The sequence below is a fragment of the Staurois parvus genome, unplaced genomic scaffold, assembly GCF_062004578.1.
Source record: "Staurois parvus isolate SC_StPar_1 unplaced genomic scaffold, SC_StPar_1.0 ptg000988l, whole genome shotgun sequence".
Classification (NCBI taxonomy): domain Eukaryota; kingdom Metazoa; phylum Chordata; class Amphibia; order Anura; family Ranidae; genus Staurois; species Staurois parvus.
The window spans coordinates 3063756-3089107 of record NW_028318784.1 but is presented as its reverse complement, the minus strand read 5'-3'; the positions used below and the strand labels follow the sequence as shown (position 1 = coordinate 3089107).

At 40.4% G+C, this 25352-nt stretch overlaps 1 protein-coding gene across 2 annotated transcripts in view; it reads left to right on the top strand.

The window, feature by feature from the left end:
• The window catches only part of NCAM2 (neural cell adhesion molecule 2), a 515560-nt gene that overhangs the window by 13699 nt on the left and 476509 nt on the right, over positions 1–25352 (top strand). The gene's annotated exons all lie outside the window — the stretch shown is intronic.

Sequence of the window (25352 nt, the reverse complement as noted above, 5' to 3'; positions counted from 1 at the left end):
GTTTCCTGCTAGTGCGTCCTACATATTGAATTCTGCACCCCCTAGAGGTAATCAGGTAAATGACATACTTGGTATTACAGTTGTAGAAATGTTTTATCTTAAATATTTTACCATTACTGGAAGAACATAATTCATCACCCAACATGATGTGGGAGCAGGACATACAATCTGGAATACTGGATTTGAAATTTCCCTTAAATTAAGCCAAGTTGTAGATTGTTTAACTACAAGATGGGAAAAAACTAGGTGACAACAAATTGCCCAAAAAGCAAGCTCTCCTAGACACAATGTTAACACCATCGCCTAAAATGTCAAAACAAATTAAATCGTTATGGAGAATGGGCAAATATTTGTTAACATAGTCTTAGGCACTGAGAAAGATGGGCAAAATTAAGTACACAGCAAATGTAGACTTTAGGAATGCATGAACTCCACATATGTAGGTTTGCAGATATGCTGGAAACAGCTTTATTACCCATCACTGATAGAACGTGCAGATTTACAGATAGAATGAAAAAAACAAAGGGTCATAATAAATACTGGATTTTTTTAAATAAACAGTAGATCCCCTGTTCCTCTTCACATCATTATTTACATAACTTGGAAGACTCTTTGTACTTTTGCAAGATAAATCCCATTTGATTTGGATAGTTGAAAGGATGTTGATTCTCGCATTAACATTATATATTCCTTTATAGAATGGTGTTACCTTTTGAGCAAGCTGGTTATTTGAGTTAATTAGACACAGTGGGACTGCACGGGTTATTCCTTTTTAATTAATCTCTAGTCTACTGGCTTTATAACATTGTGTACATATTCCATTATAGCTATGAGTAGAGCCTTCAGAAATATTTCACCTTCAATGAAAACCTTTTTGGTCTCTCTGATAACCTGGAATGGAGTTGATCTGCTGCACAACTGTGGGCAGTCGAATTTGAATTTAGGGTAGTATTTGTGTGATCTTTCTGTCTGTCCTTCTGATCCAACTGTTACTAGTTGTGTTTCAAAAAGTGTGGGAGGGTTACCTTATCAGGGCATTTGCTCAACCTAGTGTCAGCTATCAATGGTAGTCGTTAGAAGGTTTTAACACCTGGACAAGAGAATATTTTAGAGAGAATGACCTATGACTCTTTTTGGGTAAATGTATATTAATGTTTAGAACTCCTTAATGCTGACCTTCACCCTGTAAAACAATGTAATCACACTTGGGTCCATCTCTCTCACTCTCCAACAAGATGGTAGATTTTTTGCTGCAGCACTTCCTTTATTCTCACCTAGGCATTTTGCTTACTGTATCCTATCCCATGCACACTGTTGGTTCCCACATGAGCGCAGATTTTCTGTAGGATTTAAGGACCTGGCAGAAATTCAGACCCTGAATCTTGCAGTGTCTTCATATTCATGGGAAACTCCCCATCACATGTGCATATATGCCGTGAGTCTCTGATGGGTCCTAAAGGCCAGGCAGTGCCCTTTGGCACATATGTGCATGCACAATATTTTCAAAGATGTTGGTGCCATAGAGGGCAGGCATGACTGACTATAAGGGGGACTACAGTTCCTATTTAAAACACACTGGACTGATAGTGTCACGTACCTGATAGAAGTCTGAATTGATAAGGTCGGCCTCTCTTGTATCTCCAGCCTAGGCCCCACTGAAGGTGGAACAGATGGTGCTGAGGGACAGGAGGAACACGAGTGCCTGTGTATATTGATTGTGGAACTTGCGGCTGGTTATGTACCCTCAGTAAATCAGACAGGGCATCCAGTCAGGAACAGAGGAGATGCCGGAATAGCCAACTGAGGTTAAAGATGCACTCCACTGGAACTGCAAGATATGTGTACGTGGCTTGCCGGAACTTCTGATAAGCATGATGCCGGAACACACCATGCAACTGGAGCTGATGTAATGACAGACAGGACAGGCACTCGGCAGGACTGTAGAGCCAAAACTGGAGCCAGAAGCGTAGTGGGTAATAGCCAGGGTCAGCAACGAGCAAGCAATGAGGTACCGAAACATCAGACAGGAACGAGGTCAGGAGGAAGCCAGGATCTATGAGCAGAAGCATAAACAGGATCCAAGAGCAGGTCAGTGGCAAGCCCGGTCAGTAACGGATACACCCAGGATACAGCAGGAAACAGGAAGTTAGCTGAAGACCAGTCAGCACTGACAAATAGTATGAGCCTCCTTTAACTAGTCTGTCTGGCGCCAGATGCAGTGGGCATGCTCCCACGTGTGTGCACCCGTGTGCATGCATTTTTGCTCACATGTGCAAGCCTATGCTCATTTCTATTAGCCAGTTGTCATAAAGGAATTCCCTTACAGATAGGAGTGTTTATAGCACCACATCCCGTCATAGTTCAGAACATTCTTTATAGATGCAGAGTGTACCAAGACTCTTAAGGAGCAGCCTTACAGCCAAATAGGAATAAAATGTGTTTTCTAATAAATGAACAAAAAGCTCATGACATAATAATAATTAAAAAAAACATTTGTCTTGCACAACGTATTTGGTTGCAAAGGCATTGTTGTTTGTAGTCTTTTATACAGCTGTCTAGATTCTTTAAAAAATGCAACTAATTTACTTGATGAAAGGGCAACAGCTTTCACTTGACACGTTTCACACAATGTGGCTTCCTCAGCAGTTAATATTATGACAATGTCCTACCAAGTGGCATGACAGGACCAACCCTGTATCCTAGATGGAGGGTATGAAACTACCTAGAATATCTCATAGAAACCTGTGATCAGGGAGCATGCATAATCAATTTCTAGAGTTTTTGATCAATGTTGGTAATCTCTGACTAATCCTTTTAGAATGCCTATGGCAGACATAAAGACTTGAGGGCTTGTGTAGCTGTTTGTATTTAGAACAGTGTCAGCCCATTGGATCAAAGATCTTTCAAAGATTATTTTACTGCAATCCTAATCCTAACATCCAGTTTGCTTGCACTTTCACTGGTTTAAGTAAATGGATAACACCATTAGTTATAAAATAGTAACAGTTTGAGAACTGGTTTCATCGATGACCTGTGACAGCCTCTTAAGCTACAACCATATCCAGTGGTAGTGCTCATCGGTAACATTAGATGTATAAAAAAAATTGCAAGCCCCCCCACAACCGCATATATTTACAAATGTGTGCAAACAAAACCCTCTGTTTTTAGCGTAAATTGTTAGACAGGGTCAATTTGGTTGTGTTGCAGGCTGGCTGCTAAGTGTGTTGGGATGTCTTTTGTTTGTCTGCAACATTAGGTGTAACCTTCATTAGGAGAGGCGCAGTTGTCCCCTGAACTACCTTATTAAAAACCGCTTGATGTTAGACTGAGTACAGCTGGGCTAGAGTGTTTATAGTATATTGTTCCATATAATCCAGTTCAAAATAAAAAAATGCATTTCATATTCATCTACAATGATCTACATATTGAACATATATTCCCAATAAGGTAGCACTTGGATGATGTAGACTGGCCTTCTTAAGATTGAGATGAATGTTATACATATCAACAAGGTAAATGTTTTGGAAAATTTCTAGCCAAATCATATTACTTTTTAAAGCCGTTGGATATATTCTTTTTTTAAAAACGAACTAACTTATTTAGATCAAAATAAAACATGTAACAAGTAACACAGCAAGAGAAAATTATACTTTCCGCTTCAGTTCCAAGTTGGACAAGCTGTAAGTGGTAACTGGAAATAACTACAAACAATATTTGATCATCATCTCTAATATTTGTCATCTTTGGCAACTTCTAAGTGGGATTTTGACCTTTTTGACTAGGATCTAGGAGAGTGATCTTTCTGGCTATGTAATTGGGCAGAGGCATGGTTCTCAATAAAATTATAAATCCTTTTATAATGCTGCCAAAAAAGCGGTAAACAAATGTGTTTTAATTGGGCATTTATAGTATAGCAAAGCAGTAAATGCATGCATGCCAATGGGTGTAAAATTGTTACACTTATTTTTATACAGTATATTACCTCTGACATATATTACATTGCTCCTACTGGCAATGGCTTTGTCTGCTTTCCTTTCCAGGGGAACAGTGTCATGTTTGTAAGCATCTACTTCAAAGATCATGTAAATTTGGGTGTCTGTACAGTTCATGACAGTCACCAATCGGCCCTCTGCTGCAGCCTAACATCTTGTGACTTGCTAGAGAGTTACAGTGTATAACAGCCTTTCTCAACCAAGGTGCCCAGTGCAAAGGGTGCCTTGACTGACAAAAGGTTGAGAAGCACTGGTGTAGAGTCTAATACTGGGGGGAGGAGACTGAGGAAATGCAACCTCCTGCATGCAGCAGACAGCTTGGCAAATTCATTAGTCACTGAAGGACTGCTTTTTAATAATAAAAGGAAAAACTTTGTGAAAAAGTATACTGTTGCTGTAAATTGTGACATATCCAAATGTATTCAGACTTATAAAGTTACCTAAATGTCACATTATCAATGTCTGGCCACCTTAGCAACGTTGGAATACTTGCCAAGCAATTCTTTTAGCTCCAAGTTTAGCTTGTTAAGAAAGATTTAATTTTGTTACTGTATACAGGGTATTCAGCCTACCAAAAAAGAGTATTCAGCCTTCCAACTCTGTCTTACCACTAGCCAGTTTATCTTCAGGAATAGGGACAGGCATGAAGCTCTACAGAGACATAACAAAAATATTGTTTCCCTAAGTAGAGATACCTCAGTGTCAGGTACCGACTGGCGGTGACTCTAGAGATCCCCGGCCTGGGATTCCCCAGGGCGCGGAGTCTAAGCCTCAGTCTGCTTATTCACCAGAGCCCCTGATGGTGGGGATGGACTTGGAGCAAGCTGAGACCCGGTCGCGGCCCCCGAGTACACCAAGCTGCGGTACAGGTAAATGCCAGTGGCACGTAGTGGATAAGAGCCTGCTATGAAGGGGCGGAGCAGATCTGGGCAGTAGCGGATGAATCCATGCAGGATGGATGGACGGATGACATCGTGGAGAGATAGTGAAGTCAGGCAGGCCAGGTCGGTAACAGCGGAGGCGAAACGGTACAGAGCAGTACGCAGAGAGTAATCGGGTCACAGACCAGGTTCAGCAGCAGGAGGTCAGATAATCAGGAACAGGCAGAAAGAGAAGTCAAGACAGCCAGGGGTCAGGGCAGGAGACGGTTAACTGCAATCAGGGTCAGGCTAGGTTGGCAACAAGGCAATCTCAGGAACAGAATGAGCAGGAACAACAGGAACAAGACCTTACGGCAATTTGAGCATTGAAAGAGGTACATTTAAATAGTGCGCCCTGCACTGTCATTGGTGCCAGGGGCGCGTCTGCGTGCACATGCTCAGCCGTGATTGTTGCCGTGGTCGCCTATGTCCTAGCGCCCACATGCTGGTGCGCATTGGTATTCCGCGCATGCGCAGACTCGTGCGCTGCGGCGGACCTTGAGATCCCTGACACTCAGACATCGATACTTCTTTTGTGGTGAGAAATGTTGAGAGCAGCAAAAGAAAGCTGATACTGTAAAGTTTTAAAAGGTGTGTTACAACAAACCATGGCCTTTAGGAACAACCACCTTTCACCATGTCCACTAATTTCATGTGGCGCTATGGCACACTGTGCGGTTTACTTTTAGTCCATTAGGTGTGTTTTCTCCCCAATGCCAAAGCTTCCTCCTCTGTCCTAGACTCTATCAAAATGTTGCATTTCTGAAGACAAATACATGTGGGAGTTGGCTGGAAAGGGGCATATACAGTTACATTATTTCTGGGGCAGCAATAGCCATTCTCTGATTTAATTAATTTGTTACATGAAGCTGTGTAATATTTACGCGATTCATAATTTTCCAAATAGGTACGCTGATCACACATTTTAAAACCGCAAAAAATTGAGTTAAAGGGCCGGAAAAAGATGAATATTACACTGTGAAAAGCAGTTCCAAATTCTATTACTTTGGTTGGTATTAGAGAAATCATAAAGTAACATGAAAACAGCAGAAAAATGAAAACATAAGACTTTTCAAATGCTGCTTTGTAAATTCTGGATTGTTTATATAAATCTGTATTTCCTGCTTCCTCTGAGCTTTAGAAACAAATTAAATGTTCTTTGTTTATGTAGAGAGCAAGAAAAAAGAAAGCTTTCTATAGCACAGTACATTATGCCATGCTGACTCACATAATGCATGTGCATTTTTATTGTGAAACACAATTGTTTATTTCGTTTGTTTTTTCCTTTGGCTCATGAGTAAAACAAACACACTATTATGGTTATATAATGTTTGCTTATATTTTAAATTATCCTTTCTTTATAAAGTTATGCTTGAGGACCGGTTCACACAAATTGCAATGCATGAAGTCTTTTCCTGCACTGCACAAGAACGCACTGCAGTATGCAGCTGCATGAGGGTGCCAATACATTTTAACTACAACCCCATGTATCTCTCAAACACGAGTTCCATGCAGCTTGGTACAGCACAATTTTAAAAGTTGCTCCTGCTGTACTTTTTTGCACATTCTTGAGCTCATTGAAGTTAATGGGTTCCTAAAAATGCACCACACACTTGGAAGCACCAAGATGATGTGATATGGCTCTCAGTCAAAACTGGTAAATCTTGTAAAGCAGGTCTCCCTAGGTCGCCAATATTGACCTCCAAGGTGCTATACCCAGGGGTTAATAAAAGGGGGTTCAGTAAATGTTTGGCATGTCAATAGGTGGTCAACAAAAGCTGAATATAGCCAGGTCTCAAAATCCTGTACCCCCACCTCCCCCAACCTCAAACTCTTTTGGAGAGCCAGTACACCCATAATGGTAGGAGTGGTGCCCAAAAAACTGATTGCTGTGAATTTACTTAAAATCAGCATTGTAACAAACATAATGGCATTATAGCGAGAGGAATTTTCAACAGTATTGATGGGAATATTATCTATTGTTTTTATTTGTAGTAATATTATTTAACGTAGTATACATATGACATAGTTTTAATATAATAAATATTTGGGGGTCAATAACAAATCTGACCCCCTTCTTCATAAACAAGTTGATAAGTTGAAGAGTTTGGCAACCCATGATATAAAGCTAAAACTTTTTTTTTAGTTTTTGTATATATGAGTAAGGGGTTAGAGCCTGTCCTCCAGACTACTATTATTGCGGCTAAACACGTGGATGGATCTTCCAATGGGAACGCTTCTCACTTCCTGTTGTATTTATAGGACAAGAAGTGAGGGGAAATCTCCCCAATGGGACACAGATGTCAAAATAAACAGTGTTTTGCTTGGGGCTTAGTTTACTAGTGCACCAGTCTATCCCATTGCATTTGTAAGTAATCTGTGAACACCTATTTTTCTTTTGTAGTGCTGGAGAAAAATTCCTAAACAATCCCACTGAAAACTCCTTCAAGCCTAATATCAAAATGTCAATTTCAAGAAGTTTATTCATTTCAATACATACTCTATCTCCTCTCACCTAATCTCACTGCTATAGCAAGCAGATAGAGAGGTCTGTCTTTTGTCTGGTTGTAGCATATTCAAATTTAGGTAAATATATAGTGAATAGCATTAGCAGTTCACTGGTTCATTTCACACACACGTATCCTGAAAATTGAAACTGATCTAAATCAGGTAAAACAAACTTTGCGCTTCTGATTTAATATGAGTGTTTGCTTTTTTACTGTGTGTATGCTGTAACTTCAGGCACCTTTATGTGGTGGAGAGCTAATTCACAGCATTATCCTTGCTGGAGGACAGCTTAAGATTTGTTCATGACCACTACCAACCTTGGAGCTTGTTGATATCTAAGCGATTTATTGAATTGGTGCATGGTATGATAACTACAAAAGAGAACTGGGATATTTTATTCCATGGTTTATGTGGCATTAGGCCCAAAAATAAAAATGGTATATAGTGCAGCTTACAAATTCTTTAATGTGGTGACTGCATTCATTTTTTGGGGGGGCTTTTTCTTTATTTTCACCTGGTGATCCATCCATTAACACCTGAATGTAGAAGTAACGGAGACCTTTGGAGAGCAGCATCACTTTTTAAAGTGCAACATTTCTAAAAAAAAAATAATAAAGTGAGAACAGGCAGGTTTTTTGATACAGAAGAGACACACTGGGATTGATTATCTAAAACTGGAGAGTGCAAAACCTGGTGCAGCTGTGCATGGTAGCCAATCAGCTTCAAATTTCAGCTTGTTTTAACCACTTCAGCTCCGGAAGATTTTACCTTCTTTATGACTAGGCCATTTTTTGCTATACAGCACTGCACTTTTGATGGTAATTGATCACCACTGAAAATGTTTGAAAAATAAACCCAATATTTTTTAGTTTCTGCTATAAAACATATCTAATCAAAAATTCTTCATACATTTTGGCCAACATTTTGTTCTGCTACATGTCTTTGATAAAAAAAGAAATCCCATTAAATGTATATTGATTGATTTGCGTGAAAGGTATAGAGTCTACAAACTATGGTATATATACTGGAATTTTTTTTGTACTACTAGTGGCAGATATTGGCTACTTCCAATGGGACTGCAGCAGAGTGGCGGGCAATCTGCCACTAACTGCCACTGATATCACCAGGGCCATTTATACAGTGATCAATGATAGTACCATAGCAGGTTTCTCATCCCTGCTTTATAGATCACTTCCTTTATACAGAGCTCTGTGTTGGTAAATCAGTAGGTCCCAGCCGTGAATTATTGGCCAGGACTTGCTGACAGGCTCCCACCTGCATAATCACAGCAGTGCTGGCAGTATGGGGGGGTGCACTCGCCCTCGAAACCCAGAAGTAGGCAGCAACGTACCCGTACCTCACTGCATCCACCCATCCTCAGTGCGGGCGAGCGGATGATCTTAAAGATGTTAATTAAGCTTTGACAAGAAGAAAAAAAAAAAAAATAATAGGAAGCTGATTGGTTTCTATGTAGAGCTGCACCAGATTCTGCACTCTCCAGTTTTAGAAAAGTAACCCCTCTATGTAAGTATTATTACCTGCCTGTCTGCACTGTACACTGAGCTACACACACATGCGGCTCAGTGTACAATTTCAGCATCAGTCAAAATTACACATGCATGGGAGTGACATCCTCTCTGCCCAGCCAATCAAAATGGCTGAAGATAAAAACCCAGAAGGACTGAAGGTAAGTATAGTTCCACTTTTAATAAGTTGGCACAAAAGTCTTTTTTTTTCCTTTTGGACCCAACAGTTTTACATAATTAAATAAAATGAAATAAAAGCCGACCATTGTAAGAACCTCTCTCATTGTTAAATGGTTTGTCTTAACACTTTAAGCGACATTTTTGCTGGACAAATTGGTTTTTTTAAAGGAATTTCTAAAATATCAGACATACTGGTTGGATAAATAGGATTCTATAAAGGAATTAAAGCCTGAAAAAAACTAATGCAGCCACCATGTATAAGAATTGGTAAGCTGCAATATAATATATTTTTTTCTTTTGGGGTTTAATACTACTTTAAATTCAGACCTATACTGTTATCTGAGGTTTGCTTTGTGCTCTAAAGCTCCTGTGTACAGCAGTTTGGATGCTGTTTACATAGAGTACAGTGATTGTCATCTTCCTAGGACATCTTATTATTGTACTTAAACCTCATTTTGAAAAGTGCAGAACTTTATATAACAACCTTTAATGACCATAGTCAATGCTGCTTTTGCAGAAATGACTCACAGACACTGAGACAGCTGTGACAGTGGGTATCATTACTGATACTAAATGCCTCTTTTAAGGAAAAACAAGCTTGGGTGATGCATAGGTGAATCTCAAATACACAGGAAGACATAATGCATTACTGTAGTGCTTCACTTCAGTATGATAGCCCTGAGATTGTGGGGCATGCTTATCAATCATATTAAATATGAAATTCACCCACCCCCCCATGATTTTTTTCAATAGCCTCTTACCTGTATTGCTGGGTTATCCTCAATTCACATATCCACCTACCCAATGAATCCAGCATTGATTTTCTCTGATCCACTGCTCAGCTGCTGTACACTGGGTCCTGCACTGACGTCTTTCTCTATTTAGTCAATAGAAGCTTGCTGTCTCTTCCTGGTCCAGGCAGTCCTCTCCTGATGATGTACACCAGGTCTGCTCTCCCCTAGTATTAAATATTCCTCATCTGAAACCTCAAAGGATATACGATGTGCATGTACCAGTAGGCACCAGGAGCAGGGAAATGTCATGTTTGTCTTGGTGAGAATCGAGCTAGAGGGTGGGATGCAGTAAAAAAAGGTAAATTAACACAAAGCTCCAACTGTTGTCCAACCAGCTTGGAACAGATTATCTCTAGCAGAAACCATGTTGGTGGTTTTCTCTCCACTCCTTGCAGTGCTGACAGTACAGGCTAGACAGCTTCTGATTGGTCAGCGCAGTCCATGTGACAATGCTGACCAATTAGAATCCCTGTAGTCCATACTGACAAAGCAATACAGACATGAGATTAAGCTGTGAAAATAAGCTGTGCAGGTTTCAAATCCCCAAACCGGTGAAGCGGCTTTTCAATTTCTGACAGCAGGGATTACGTCAGTCGGGATCCGGAGCTTTGCTAGTGGAACCCGTCATGCATGGAGGTTTCTTGCACTGCTCCTGTGTGAACTCAGTCACTATGACAAGCTTGAGTTCAAACAGGAGCTGTGCGGGAAACCACATGCGATTTGGACAGGAATCGCACATCATTCCTGTTCAAATTGCATGCAATTCTTTGCAGTGCGATTAGAGCCCATTCATTTTGTATTGGCTCAAATCACACTGCAAAGGTATCGATACTCAGTACAGGTAAGTACTTGACTGAAAGTATCAGTACTTGTACTCGCTGGTAAAAAGAACAGCATCTGTGCAGCCCTAATTAGAACATAGGAATATTTGCATAATAGTCACTTCTGCCCTGGAGTTAGCAGCCTGGACAGGACAGGTGTCTGAGACTTTCTGTTTCTCCCTTTTCTTCTGGGGTTTCAAGTTCCACCTCCCAGAGACAGGAAGTGCTAATGCATAATTATGCACAACACTGTGATATTAACAGCTAACAGTGGAGGGCAGCAGATTCGTACACCAGTTACTGGTGAATTCCCACTAGTGCCATTAACTGAACAGTTCACATGAAACAGGGATCTTAAGTCAACCTTGACTGCCACAATACAAGTATGAATCTTGTCACTGTGTTTGTTAGTTACAAATCCACGTACCTCTCTCTGTGCTAAGTGAGTGACCTTAAGAAACTGCACACTGTACCTGATGACCAGCATGGTCCAACTGGAGCAGGGGATAGACCTCTGCCTTGCTTGGAAGAATTTCCTAATGATCGTGCCTTATCTATTATCTATTATAAGAACCCACCGTTCTGATTTAACTAAAGTTAGATATGCATATCTGGACTTTGTTGGTGGCATCTCATTTAAAAGAAAATGTGTGTATTCATTAAAGTTGAACGCTGAGAAAACAGCTCTTTGGCTTTTCACCATGTAAAACGTTACCTGTAATGATGGGTGTCCTAGTATTGGCTGGTGCTGTAGTTAGTAAAACTCCTACTTTAATTCAGCCCAGACACTGCTATAAGCACTGAACCTCTAGGCAGAATATTATAGTCCCAGCTCTACAACACTGATCAAAATTAGTTGTTGCTATACACCTCCATTCATAAAAAGCCTAGCATTGCTTTCACAGAATGCTTCTGTGAATGGAGGAGGTAAGGATGAACATCACGATCTCCCCTCCTTCAATCACAGAATTCCTTGCACTTAGTGCAAGGAATTCAAGACATTTTGGGAACGGAGGAGATCTACAGTGAGTGACCCACTATGATAAAAGTAGTGGAGCCAGGACTGTAATATTCCGTGTTCAGAAGTTTGGCAGTTACAATGGTGTTTGGGGATCAATGAAAGTAAGAGTTCTGCTAAACACAGCAGCAGCCAGTAATATGGTACCCGTCATTACAGGTAATTTTAATTTATTTTTACATGGCCAATGGCAAAAACAACTAGTGTTCTAGTGTTCAGCTTTGGACATAATTAGTATAAAGCAACATTTATTAAATTCACTTTCCAGGGAAATGTTAACTTTAAGACATGGCTTAATAAAAATCCAGGGCATGTCAGCCAAAGTGGTTAAAATGTTTTATTTGCAGCAAACCATTTTAATCTGCTCTCTTATTCCCAATGGAAGAACGTTTCAATTGATGGTTGGGTCCTGATTTAGCCAGGCCCCACAGTGCAAATTAGTAATTTAGGTACATATGAGTTAAATTAAAACTTAGAAAAAAGGGGGGTGCTGCAGCACTTATATATAAATACATCTACACTTTCAGTTTTCTTGTAGCCCTCCTGCAAAATCCTGTGTTGATTCTACCAGTGAAGTCCACCTAATGCTGTTTCCTATAGTGATGTGGCAATGCTGCTACACTGCTCACAAATTCAGAACAGAATACTCATACTCTCATATAGTGTAATAATATAAACAGTAGCATATGAGCGCTGGGTAATATAGAGAAAGGAAGCAGCCAGCATAGAAGCGGAAAAACCTCAAATCCTCCAGTATGCCAATAAAACAGTAAAAATGCGGCGCTAAAATGTGCAAATGATAAGCAGATAAGCTAATACACAACTGAAGTAAAATCTTAAGTATAGTTCATAAGGTGCAGTGTGACAATAGTGGTTCAATAAGTAACTGTATAACTTTTGTGACTCCCATGGCTGTGAAGAATGAGCATACAATGCACTAACCAGATAGCACAAGTTCTTGTGCGTTGGAGTATATAAGACCTACTCCTAGGTGCTCTGGGGACAGAAACTCTGCATGCGGATGAAGTCGTCAGGTGGGGGTGCATCACCAGATGTCATCCAACCAGGGCAGGTTGCCTCTCTCCAGCAGCGTGTGAACACATCAGGTTAACTATATCCTGCAGTACGGATTTCAGCCTTCGGGGGGGGGGGGGATCATACATTCAAGTGTGAATCCACTTTAAAAGAACCTTCAGGGGAAGGGGGCTCAAAATACCAAAAAAATTAGCCCAGAAGAGAGAAAACTCCAATAGTGTAGTATTTTTAATGGACAAATGGAGTAACATCAAAATCAGATAAAAAAGGATCAACACTTACATCAAAGGTGAGCAATAGGTCATGCAGTCAATAATCCATGATGTAGGGGGGTCTCCCTATATAGCGTATACTTGCTTGTACTGCAGTAGGATGCAAAATTGCTGAATAGGCATGGCTACCAGTATTGTCACTGCTGATTCACAAGTCTTTAGCTTGTAAATTGGCACCTGGTGACACATGGTCCTGCCCGCTGTTTTCTGGATTGTCAGCACTGCGTCCATTGCTGAAACACTCCAATAGTGAGCTGCAGTGTTTGGGTGGGGAAACATGTGAGATACAAATGAAGAAGAAGTAAAGGATATTGGTTTACTTTATGGGGTTACTATCAGAGTAACCAAGGTACATCAGAAATGTTTGGTTGTTTGTTTCCATTATCTGCCAACACAAAGTTTCAGACTTTAATTGATAGTATGTCTATCTTCTACTAGTGATTTTTTTTTTACTCCAGACAACCAAATAAATACATGGTTAAAATATATATAATGGGGCTGTATTACCTGTCAATGAATTTTTATTACTGTGTTTACTGTTCTCATATTTACACAGCTCTGCCAGATGGCTGGTGACCTGACTTTTCTTCCCTGCAGTTAAGCAATAAAGTTAGGTCACCTCACTTCCTCCAGCCTGTAATTGGTCAGTGACTGAGCAGCAGCACCTTATCCTCCTGTCACTTTGCTCTCATCTCATGTAAACAAGATTCTTGCCAGCAGATTTGCATGCAGCACACCTTATTGGCCTATAGTGTTGCCCCCGCCCTCTCTGTCTGACTTTTAGGGTCGGTTCATACCATGCCCACATTTGCAATCTGCAACAGGTGTCAATAAAAAGTTGCCAGCACCCAAAACAAAGGTCGCAAATGTTTGCCCGCATTGGATCGCATGGTATTTTAGTAATATACGATCTGGTTGAAGTGTATTTTAAAAATGAGTGCATGCACTACTTTTGATGCTGTGCAGTCCGATTTCTGCCCATTTAAAATCACTGAAATCGCAGCACACAAAACTGCATGTGAATCACATAGGAACGCACAGTGCGTTCCTGTGTGATTCAGATGCGAGTGTGGTGTGAACTGGCGCTTACTGTAAATAGGATTAAAACAGGCTGATATGAAGTCACAATCAGATACTCAAACTAGTTACTTAAGAAAACATATTTAAAGCTGAAGTTTGAAATAAAGAAATATTGTCCAAATATAAGTGTATTCTTACTGGTGTGCTTTATGTACTCCTTCCAGATCTGTGCAGTATTGCAGTTTGAAACTGCTTCCTGTAATAAAGACTGGTCACTGTTGAGCTCTCTCCTTGTGCAGGGTGACTGGTCTTGTCTCCGCCCCCTCCTGTAGTTTTCTACAAGCAGCCTGTAGTGGGTGGAGCTGCGGAGTCCCTACTGCAGATATGCTCTCTGCATATCCTATGTACAGCACACTGATGATATCACAACTTTTAGAACTGATTCACACGTGCGGTGTGGATTGAATATCAGTTTTCACAGCTAATTAGTACAGTAGTTGTTCAGGGGTTAAGGTCAGGTTTACATTAGGTTCTGGACAAGTTCAGGTCAGGATTCTATCCTGTTTACACATGTGCAGTTTAGAAATGGTTCCCATAGAAGTCAATAGCATTTACCTGAACTGGACCGCACTGCTCAGAAATCAAGCTGCAGTCATTTTGAATCCACACTGAATCTGCACAACCAGTGCACCTGACATACAGTTGCAAGAAAAAGTATGTGAACCCCTTGGGATTCCGTGGAGTTTTGCATGAATTGGGCATAAAATGTACTCTGAACGTCATCTAAGTCACAACAATAGAAGAACACAGTCTGTTGAACATAATACTACACAAACATTAGATGTTGCCATGGTTTAATTGCACATAACATGTAAACATTCACAGTGCAGGGAGGAAAAAGTATGTGAGGCCCTAGCTTAATGACTTCTCCCAGAGCTAATTGGAGCCAGGAGTGAGCCAACCTTGACTCCAATCAGTGTGATGATATTGGATGTGTTGCTGACACCTGTTTTGGGTTTACTGGTTTCAAGAAGCACTGTCTGATGTGAACCATGCCTCGCAGAAAAGAGCTCTCAGAAGACCTACCATCAAGAATTGTTGACTTGCATGAAGCTGGAAAGGGTTACAAAAGTATCTCCTTGAGCCTTGATGTTCATGTGTCCACGGTAAGACGGACTGTCTACAAATGGAGAAAGTTTAGCACTGTTGCTACTCTCCCTAGGCGTGGTCGTCCTGTAAAAATGACTGCAAGAGCACAGCGCAGAATGCTGCATGAAGTAAAGAAGAATCCCAGAGTGTCAGCTAAAGACCTACAGAAATCTCTGGCACATGCTAACATTTTTGTTGACACATCTACAATAAGGAAAACATGAAACAAGAATGGAGTACATGGGAGGACACCACGGAGGAAGCCATTGCTGGCCAAAATGAAGATTGCAGCACGTTTGAAGTTTGCAAAAGAGCACCTGGATGTTCCACAGCACTACTGGCAGAATATACTGTGGACAGATGACACCAAGATTGAGTTGTTTGGGAAAAACACACAACATTATGTGTGGAGAAAAAAAGGCCCAGCACACCAACATCAAAACCTCATCCCCACTGTGAAACATGGCGGAGGGAGCATCATGGTTTGGAGCTGCTTTGCTGCCTCAGGGCTGGACGGATTGTTGTCATTGATGGGAAAATGAATTTCAGAGTTTATCAAGACATTTTGCAGGAAAACGTACGACGATCTGTCCGCCAACTGAAGCTCCGCAGAGGATGGGTGATGCAACAGGACAATGACCCAAAGCATACAAGTCATTCAACAAAACAATGGCTGCAACAGCACAGAATACGCCTTCTGGAGTGGCCCAGTCAGAGTCCTGACCTCAACCCCATTGAAATGCTGTGGCATGACCTTAAGAGAGCGATTCACACCAGACATCCCAAGAATATTGCTACACTGAAACAGTTTTGTGAAGAGGAGTGGTCCAAAATGACTCCAGATCGTTGTGCAGGTCTGATCTGCAACTACAGGAAATGTTTGGTTGAGGTTATTGCTGCCAAAGGAGGGTCAACCAGTTATTAAGTCCAAAGGTTCACATACTTTTTCCTCCCTGCACTGTGAATGTTTACATGTTATGTGCAATTAAACCATGGCAACATCTAATGTTTGTGTAGTATTATGTTCAGCAGACTGTGTTCTTCTATTGTTGTGACTTAGATGACGTTCGGAGCACATTTTATGCCCAATTCATGCAAAACTCCACGGAATCCCAAGAGGTTCACATACTTTTTCTTGCAACTGTATGTGAACAGGCACCACAAGAAGCAATGTTTTTTCACATGTCATGCGGATTGGATGCAGTTCAAACTGCATCCATTCTGCTTATATGTGATCCGGCACTTACAAGGCATTAACTGGCTTAGCAAAGGCATTTGGTGCATAAAGTGGATTTATATTCCCTGTAGCTTTCGAGGAATATTGTTAAATAAAAGTTTTGGCTCCTGGAGTTCATAATTATTATTAAATGCACTATTTGGTGTATTTGTTAGAATTGAAAAGAACTCGGCTTCAGCACGTTTTTGATATTTTATTGAAACTCACAAAATTTTATGGACAAAGATCTTTTCTATATACAGTAGATCGGATACAGTATTCTTTACACTTCGCCTTTAACTACCACGCTGGCAGATTTACAGTTTACTACGGAGATGCTGAATATACTGCTTTTCGGCAGCCAATTAACTATTCTTTTTGCTCACAGCTCACTTTAGCCCACGGTAGTGCATAACGGCACTGTGTACGATTTAAAAGCATTTAGAACAGCTCATCTTTGGATTCCGAGCTCAGTTCTGTTTGTCCAGAAGGTTTATTTGCTGGCTTTATTACAAAGTCTGAGGAAATGAGTTACCGGCACATTCCGTGTGTTCCAGCATTGCCCATACGAGTAAATGAGTGTAGGTGTATGCATGAGTTCAGCCTACTGAAGTTGAATAATTACTTGGCACAATATAGGGAACTGGTGCCAGTAATGCAATAATATGGAGCCCAGGGTTAGTTCTGAAAAATGATTTTCTTTTACTGATGGAAAAAAAATTGACAAGGACGTTCATGGTAAGGATATTACATTTGCCTTCTTCTGGGTAAACGAGAGTTGACATTTTTATGTAGTTATCATCAAAAAGACCACCAGATGGGATAAAAACTGACAGTAAGCTTGAGGAATATAAGGCCCTGGAATGTCTTTTTTTTTTAAACTGTGAGATACAGAAATATGTGCTCTGTTGATTGCTAACTATTTTAAAGAAATTACTTAGGATTCATTTGAACTGGGGAACAGCCTATGTGAATGGAGCTGCTTTGTGTGCAATAGTTACTACGTTGTCTAGTTTTAAAACAGACTCCCACACTGATATTTCAGTTTTGTTGCAGAAGAAATTGGTTGTAAACTCTGTCAGGTTTTTGTTAAAAAGCTAACAAAATGCCTGTGCTTAGTGTACTAAATATATGGCTGCTGCACCCAAACAAATCTGAATCCAAGATGTGCAAATCTGCAAAATATAAAAAAAAACGGTGTGCTGTCCCTTTTAAAAATTAATAAATAATTTCATAGCATGATCTTCCAATAATATCATTGCAAATATATGTTATGACACAATTTATTGATTTATAAAGGGCAGTGCACTTTTAATGATATCATACAATATGCAAAGTTGATAACATGCATTGTGCAAAATGTGAAAGTTCCAAAGTGAGAAATACTTCTTCCACTGACAAAACAACTTATCCATGCCTTGGTTATATCCCGCCTCTATTGCTGCAGCTCCCTCCTCACTGGTCTACCGTTACACAGTCTGTCCCCCCTTCGGTCTATTATGAATGCTGCTGCTAGACTCATACACCTTACCAACCGATCAGCGACTGCTGCCCCTCTCTGCCAATCCCTTCACTGGCTTCCACTAACCCAACATATAAAATTCAAAATACTAACCACATACAAAGCCATCCACAACACTGCCCCTAGCTACATCACCAACCTCATCCCCAGATACCGCCCAAATCGCCCATTCCACCCCTCCCATGATATCCTCCTCTCTAGCTCCCTCATCACCTCCTCCCACTCTCGCCTCCAGGACTTCTCCAGAGCCTCTCCCATCCTCTGGAACTCCCTACCACAGCATGTCAGGTCAGCCCCCACCCTGTCTGCCTTTAGGCGATCTTTGAAAACTCACTTCTTCAGAGAAGCCTACCCCACCTCCACCTAAGAACTGTACTTGAATCACCTCCGCCAGATCATCCCCCGCAGCTATCACCTTTTGTATCACCTTCCCCTTCCTTTAGATTGTAAGCTCCATGAGCAGGGCCCTCCTATTCCTTCTGTACTGAAATGTATTGTAAATGTACTGTCTCCCTTATATTGTAAAGCGCTGCGCAAACTGTTGGTGCTATATAAATCCTGTATAATAATAATAAGAATCAATCAAATGCTAATAAAAACTGCAAACCAAAAGTGCTCCAAACTCATCCCACTAGTGTTTGAACCCTTCTTACTGGATACAGTGATCCCAAACAGAGATTATTATTATTATTATACAGTATTTATAAAGCGCCAATAGTTCGCTCAGTGCAGAGATCGCAATGTGCTGGCTGCCTTGCAGTAATAACCCACTCCAACACTTTTACACAGTAATCCGAAATAGTACTCATAGCAGAGATGTGAAGAGAAAAAGAAACATATCACATAGTGTAGTATTTAAAAGCAAAGGCTTGATTTATTAAAATTCTACTCACAATGACAGAGGATAGATTAGTGCTTGTATACAGGAACTGGCACAGCCAAACAAACCACACTGGCATGTGTGATGGTGCCACGTATCAGGTTTTTACTGTTTTCAGTGTCCCAGTGGCAGAACAGGAAGTGAGGGGGAGTTTCCCCTTGGGGCAGGAGGTAAGGTGGAAGCTTCTTACAGTAATGAGCAGATAAACAATAAAACTCTGATAAATTCTAAGCCTTTCCTTCTCTACTAAAGTGTTTATTCTACTGTATGTATAGCATTGTGGAGGTTTTCCATGGGGGAAACGGTAATACAAATTTGACATTTGAGATAACAGTATTATTAAACCCACATCATTAATAACTATGAATGCTATATTACATATTGTTCATATCCACTATGGGATTTGTTTTCTGCATTCTGCAAAAAACCTGGTCGATCCTGATGTTCTTTGTCTTCCCCTCCTGTCCATGTCCCCACTGCAGTTGGGGATTTTGCAGAGCGGTGTTGGCAGCGAATGCACATGCTCAGTTTTAACTGTATTTCTACACTGAGTACTTCCTTCCTATCAAATCTAATCAGCCCATATGACTATAGAGTCACACATGTGGGCATATACACAGTGGTAAATGAATTTGTCAGAAGAACAAAGGTCACCATTGGAAGGTATCCCCTCTACTCCTGTTTTAGGGACCACTATATATTGTGTGGATTCCTCATGTCCTTCTCTTTTTACATATAGCAAGGTTATTTCACCCCAAATGAGGATATAGACAGCAATAAGAATCTTTTTACCCTTTCTTGCACTATCCAAATCTAGAAGCTTTTTTGGCTGGAGTAACCCTTAAAATAGGTATACATAAGTAAACTAAATAAGGGTCAAATGTATACCAATCATATTTTAATTTAAAGCTGAACTCAGAACTCTTAATTTAAAGCTGAAACTAGAAATCTACCCTTGCAGTGGAGCTTCCCCAGCACTGAACAGGTTAAAGGCTTGTTTTTGTCTATGGTACCCTAACATTTTCATTTTACCTACCTTATCACCTTGCTCCCTCAGACCCCTTCTATCCATGTGATCACTCCCCAAAGCTGATTCTGGTCAGTAGCACTGTGACATCATCATGTACAATACAAAATTGGCAGTTTTGCATTGTAAGTGAGGATGCCAACCCGCAACCTATACAAATGGGATGGACAAAGAATTCACTGGGTTGCTGAAGGAGCAAGGGGTAAGGTAAGTAAAATAACTTTTTTTAAGATGCCCTAGAAGGGAATTTATTTCTTGCAGTGTGGGGGAAGTCACACTGCAAGTTTAGTTGTGCAATTTCACGGAGTTAAGCTTTAATTCTCATATACTGTAAAGTAAGAATAGGTTTCAAGTATCTTCTACTTTAACATTGCTAACTTGAAAAGCTACCTAGACTTCCATAATTCTCTGCATCACTTTTTGGACAGGTTGGAAGCTTTTTTTGTTGCTGAGACTCCAACACCCTGACTGCATCAAAAATTAACCATATACAGTATCTTCTTCTTTTGGAAAATCGTATGTCTGTCATACATCTTTCATGTCTACAGAAATGTTATAAAAAAGTACAGGTTGAAGTTCTGCAGCCTTCACTCAGGAGCAGGTGAATTTTTATGACTTGTTTTATTTTACTTTCTGGATATCAAATTTGTTTGTCATCTTTATTACCATCGGGTTTGCCTGCCTACTTTTAAAGGCATGATAAGTCATAGTTGGGCTTATTCAACAAAGCAATTCCATGAGTAAAACTGTATCACTACTGGTTATAGCACTTTGCAATTTGCTCTTTGCCCATGTATTTGTATATGAACTCACAAAATACTCGAAGTGGTTGCAAAACCTAAACATTTCTTTACCTGTGGAGTTCCAGTCAGTTTTGAGTTTATTAAAAGTCAGCAGCTACAAAAACTGTCTTTTAGTAAACACACACTCACCTGTCCCAGGGTCCAGTGATATGCGCACCCTCATCGTCCCTGCTCTGCCTCTTCTCTCCTCCAAGCCAGCATCACAACTGTGGACACAGCCTTTACATCCAGGTGCCTACTGAACTGCTGATTGGTCCAGCAGTCTTTTCGGACCTGTGAAAGTTTCCAGGAGACTGCAGGAGGAAGGAGGGGGCCGAACCTCCAACTCAATTCCAGCAAAACCAGGTACCCGCTCCCCCCTCCCCCTCAAAAGGTGCCAAATTTGGCAGAGGAGGGGGTGAGGAGGCAAACAAGTGGAGCTTCCACTTTTGAGTGGAACTTCGCTTTAATGCCTTCTTCAAATTAAAGTAAACAATGTTTAGGTAAAAGTATTGAACGAGCACTGTACCTGTCTGCAACGGTTCTCTCCTCTCACTACCCGGTACCACGGGCTTTGCTGTCAGTCAAATCCTGTGCATATGTGCCAACAGTCACAGATTGCACTCACGGATTTTTGACATAAGTCATGGACCGTCTTTGTCCCGGGCTGAATCACGGAAAATGATTTTTGTCATGGACACTTACTTTGTTACGGACGTCTGCCAGCCACAGCAGTCGGGGCATGATCTAGTACTGCAGTGAGTGTTAACTATACTTCCCCCTCGCTCCCTGCGATCGAATCCTCTGCCCCACCTCTCTGTCCTCCCCCTGCCTGGGACTGCCAATCAATGAGAGATAGGAAGTCATGTGGCTGTTTCTCCCCTGCTGATTGGTTGTTACTGTGTGGGGGATGTGGCCAGCCCAGGGGTGATCGCGCCAGCCCGCCTTAGCCTCCTCCTCCTCCGCACGTGTAGCAGAGGATAGTGTGTGAGAGAGAGAGTTGTGTGTGTGTGTGGGGGTGGGGTGTGTGCAAAGTTTGTGTGTGTGTGGGGGGGGGTGCAGAGTTTGTGTGTGTGGGGGAAGAGTTTTTGTGTGTGTGGGGGGGGGGGGAGGGGCAGTATGGTGGAGCATACTGTAATGTTTAGGGTGGAGCATAGTGTGCTATTTATGGTGGAGGATCTGTGATATTTATGATTGAACATGCTGTGATATTTATGATAGAGCATGCTGTGATATTTATGATGGAGCATGCTGTGATTTTTATGATGGAGCATGCTGTGATATTTATGGTGGAGCATTCTGTAATATTTATGGTGGAGCATTCTGTGATATTTATGATGGAGCGATCTGTGATATTTATGGTGGAGGATCTGTGATATTTATGGTGGAGCATACTGTAATATTTATGATGGAGCATGCTGTGATATTTATGATGGAGCATGCTGTGATATTTATGATGGAGCATACTGTAATATTTATGGTGGAACATGCTGTGATATTTATGGTGGAGCATACTGTAATGTTTATGGTGGAACATGCTGGGATATTTATGATGGAGCATGCTGTACTTTTACCATCCCTTGTGCCATGTCTGCAGTCTCTAACCATCTCCTGTACTACTCCTGCAGTCTCTGATCCTCCCCTGTACTAACGGAAGTAACCTATAGCAACCAGTGAGAGGTAATGTGCTGTAACCTCTATCAACCAATCTCTGAGTGTGAACCAGTTCTTTATGTTTATATTATTAAAGGTTTGGTTTTTTTTAGATAAGTCTGTGTGTTTATTTGTTTTTTGGGCTGTTGGAGAGCAAAATTTGCATGGGGGAGCCCAAGAAAATCTCAGACTCTATTTAATCACACCCCATTCAAGCCGCACCCAACATTTAGAGTAATTTAAGCCACAGTTTTACCTCCAGACCACACTCACAATTGATGCCCCTGCCCCTAATTTACATATTGCTCCACTTACGCTGGCTTTCTGGACATACAATAAAAAAAAGTGTCCATAAAAATGTTTTTGAAATGTTGGCAACTATGCTTGTGATGAAGGTGTGTATGGGGGGGGGGGAGGGGCTGGGTTGAGCCGCACTGTCTGGTTCTGTCTTTTATGTTTTGGCACAATGCATGTTGCTTTTTCAAGATATTGTTTAATATAAAAGCATCTGATATGTGCATGTTTATTTATTTATTATTTTCTTGGTATAGTTGGGATTCAAATGATGTTTTTCAATAGTGCATGCTATATAATTTTATGATTTACCACTAGTAACATTTGTACTGCGCAACACTTATTCTTTTGTATTGGGTATGCTTTTTTTTGTGGGAACACAAATGGTGTGAGTAGCAGTACCAACATTAGTTATACACATTCAAGCCCTAAAGAATAGGGACACTTTTTCATTTTTTTTAGTCTGCACATTTACAGGTAATTTCACAACGTTCTGTTAGGGTGGTTTTGCTGAGGTTTGTCCCTTATCATGTTGTCCATATTGTTTGCCATTGCAGTATGGGATAGCAAAATGAAGAATCTGACTGCTTTTGGCACCAAACATTATCTGAAAAGTAGTCTCGTATCTTTGCATCAGATGTGCTAAGCAATGAGAACGAACACAATATTATTGGGCACTGGCCCTTTCCTTCTAACACAAGAAAACTTGTTTTTTTTTTTAATACAGTGGAGAAAACTAAACATTTCTTTTAGTTTTTTTAACTTTAGTTTTCAGATTTAGTCTGTGACCCCATTGGGAGATTTTCTTTCACGTTTCCTTCCTTTCCTCACAAATGCATTTTTTTTTTTTTTGCTTCTCTGTTGAAGTGATTTTAGGTATTTTCTGTCCTTTGACTTTTATCCAGTCACATGCAAGACAAAATCAGTTTTTTTTTTCTCCTGCATATAATTGGTAAGTGAATATGTTTTAAAGGGTAACTTTACTTTGCGTGGGTAAAAAATAACAAATAATAAAAAAATAATATAGTGTATACAATTGCTACACAAGTCATATTTTAATTGGATATTATTAAATATTGCCTTTCCTTTTCAATCTGCAGTGCTGTAATTTTCTGTAAAATGCAATGCAATATGACAACCTGGAGGCATTCTGTACACAGATGGCGCACAGGACAACCCCTAGATATGTAATTTCCTGCTTGTGTGATTGACTCACTGATTTTCCAGAAGTCTGCACCAAGATACAAGTCAGATTTTGAGCATCCCCTGCAACAAAATGTTATTTTTGGTGAGATACTCCCAAAGGGAAATCACACGTAAAAGGATGCAGACCCTGCAATTTTCCTAATTAGATCCCTGCAGGTGCAGCAGCTGATTGATATTTATAAGGCAACTCCCATTCATCTTCACTTTCCACATGGACACATACAAATAAATAGCTATTTCTTCAGAAGAACAAAAAGTAGGAATCTACAACAGTTTGTTAAAATCCTTGAAATGTACATAGATCACCCAGAGGGGAATGATTTCTTATTATTCTGTTATTATTATACAGGATTTTCTTCTCAACAAAAGTGGAGCTATGCTTTACATGTATTCAGACTAGAAGATTGTTCATTTTGTCAGTTCCATCCTCTTTTAGTAAATCAACCCCATTAAGTCCATTAAAACAGTGTGGAATCGAGCTCCAGCTCCACAGGCAGGCAAGCAAAATTAGCACTTGTGAATATTGGTGGGTGTTGAACTGCTAATCTTGTCTGTTGTAATTTGTGTTTGAAATATTTTAAGTAATTAATTCCTATTTAAGGTAAAGTACGTGTATGCTATAGCAATAAGTAAAAGTGCAAGTGAGATAATTAATTATCAGTAAAGTACAAATGTGCGAATTTCCATAAATATATGTTATTAAAAGGTTGTGACATGCTGCATGATGAGAAAGAGAGAATGTATAGTAAGGATACTAAACAGCCTTAGGAAGTACAGGTGTTTTAAACATTTCTTGGTGGCACCAAATGCCTGCCTCCCCCTGTCTGTTCTGATTGAACTGTAAGGCTAGCCATCAACACTTCAGAAGCATCAAAAGTGCTAAGCAGTACTGATTTAGAGGGTTCCTCCAATGCCAAACTGGCCACCTAAAGGTAGATGTAAAAAACAAAATGTGAAAGAAAAGAAAATTATGACACAGAGGTTACCTGAAGAACAGGCTTATGATAATGTGTACGATAAGCAGATCTTAAAACGTCTGCTCCTCAAACCCTTCACTCGTTCTGTTCCAAAATTCCTTTTTTATTATGTCTCTGTAAGTCTGTGATAGTTATTTTCCCTCTCTGTAACATTTTCAGGAGAAGCATTTATGTTATACCCTCTACCTCTAGGGTCCAAGGCAGTACTTGACCTGAAAATATAACTCTTAGTGCAGATATAAAAAGCGTCATGGATTGTACTCAACCGTTCAGTGTCTGCTACCCCTCTCTCTGCCAGGACTTCCATTCACTCAACAAATAAAATTCAAAATACTAACAATAACCTTCAAAGCCATCCACAACTCAACCCCTAGATACATCACTAACCTAGACTCAGAATGCCGTCTAACAGTTCATGTTAAAAACAAGGGGTTTAGTATGTACGCATTTGCAAATGAATAAGCTTCAGTGGCCACGTAATCGCACCCCAGTGTACTGCAGTCCTAAATCTACAATTTTGAGATTCTCCTGAGTTGGAGCACATACATAATTATGGGTAG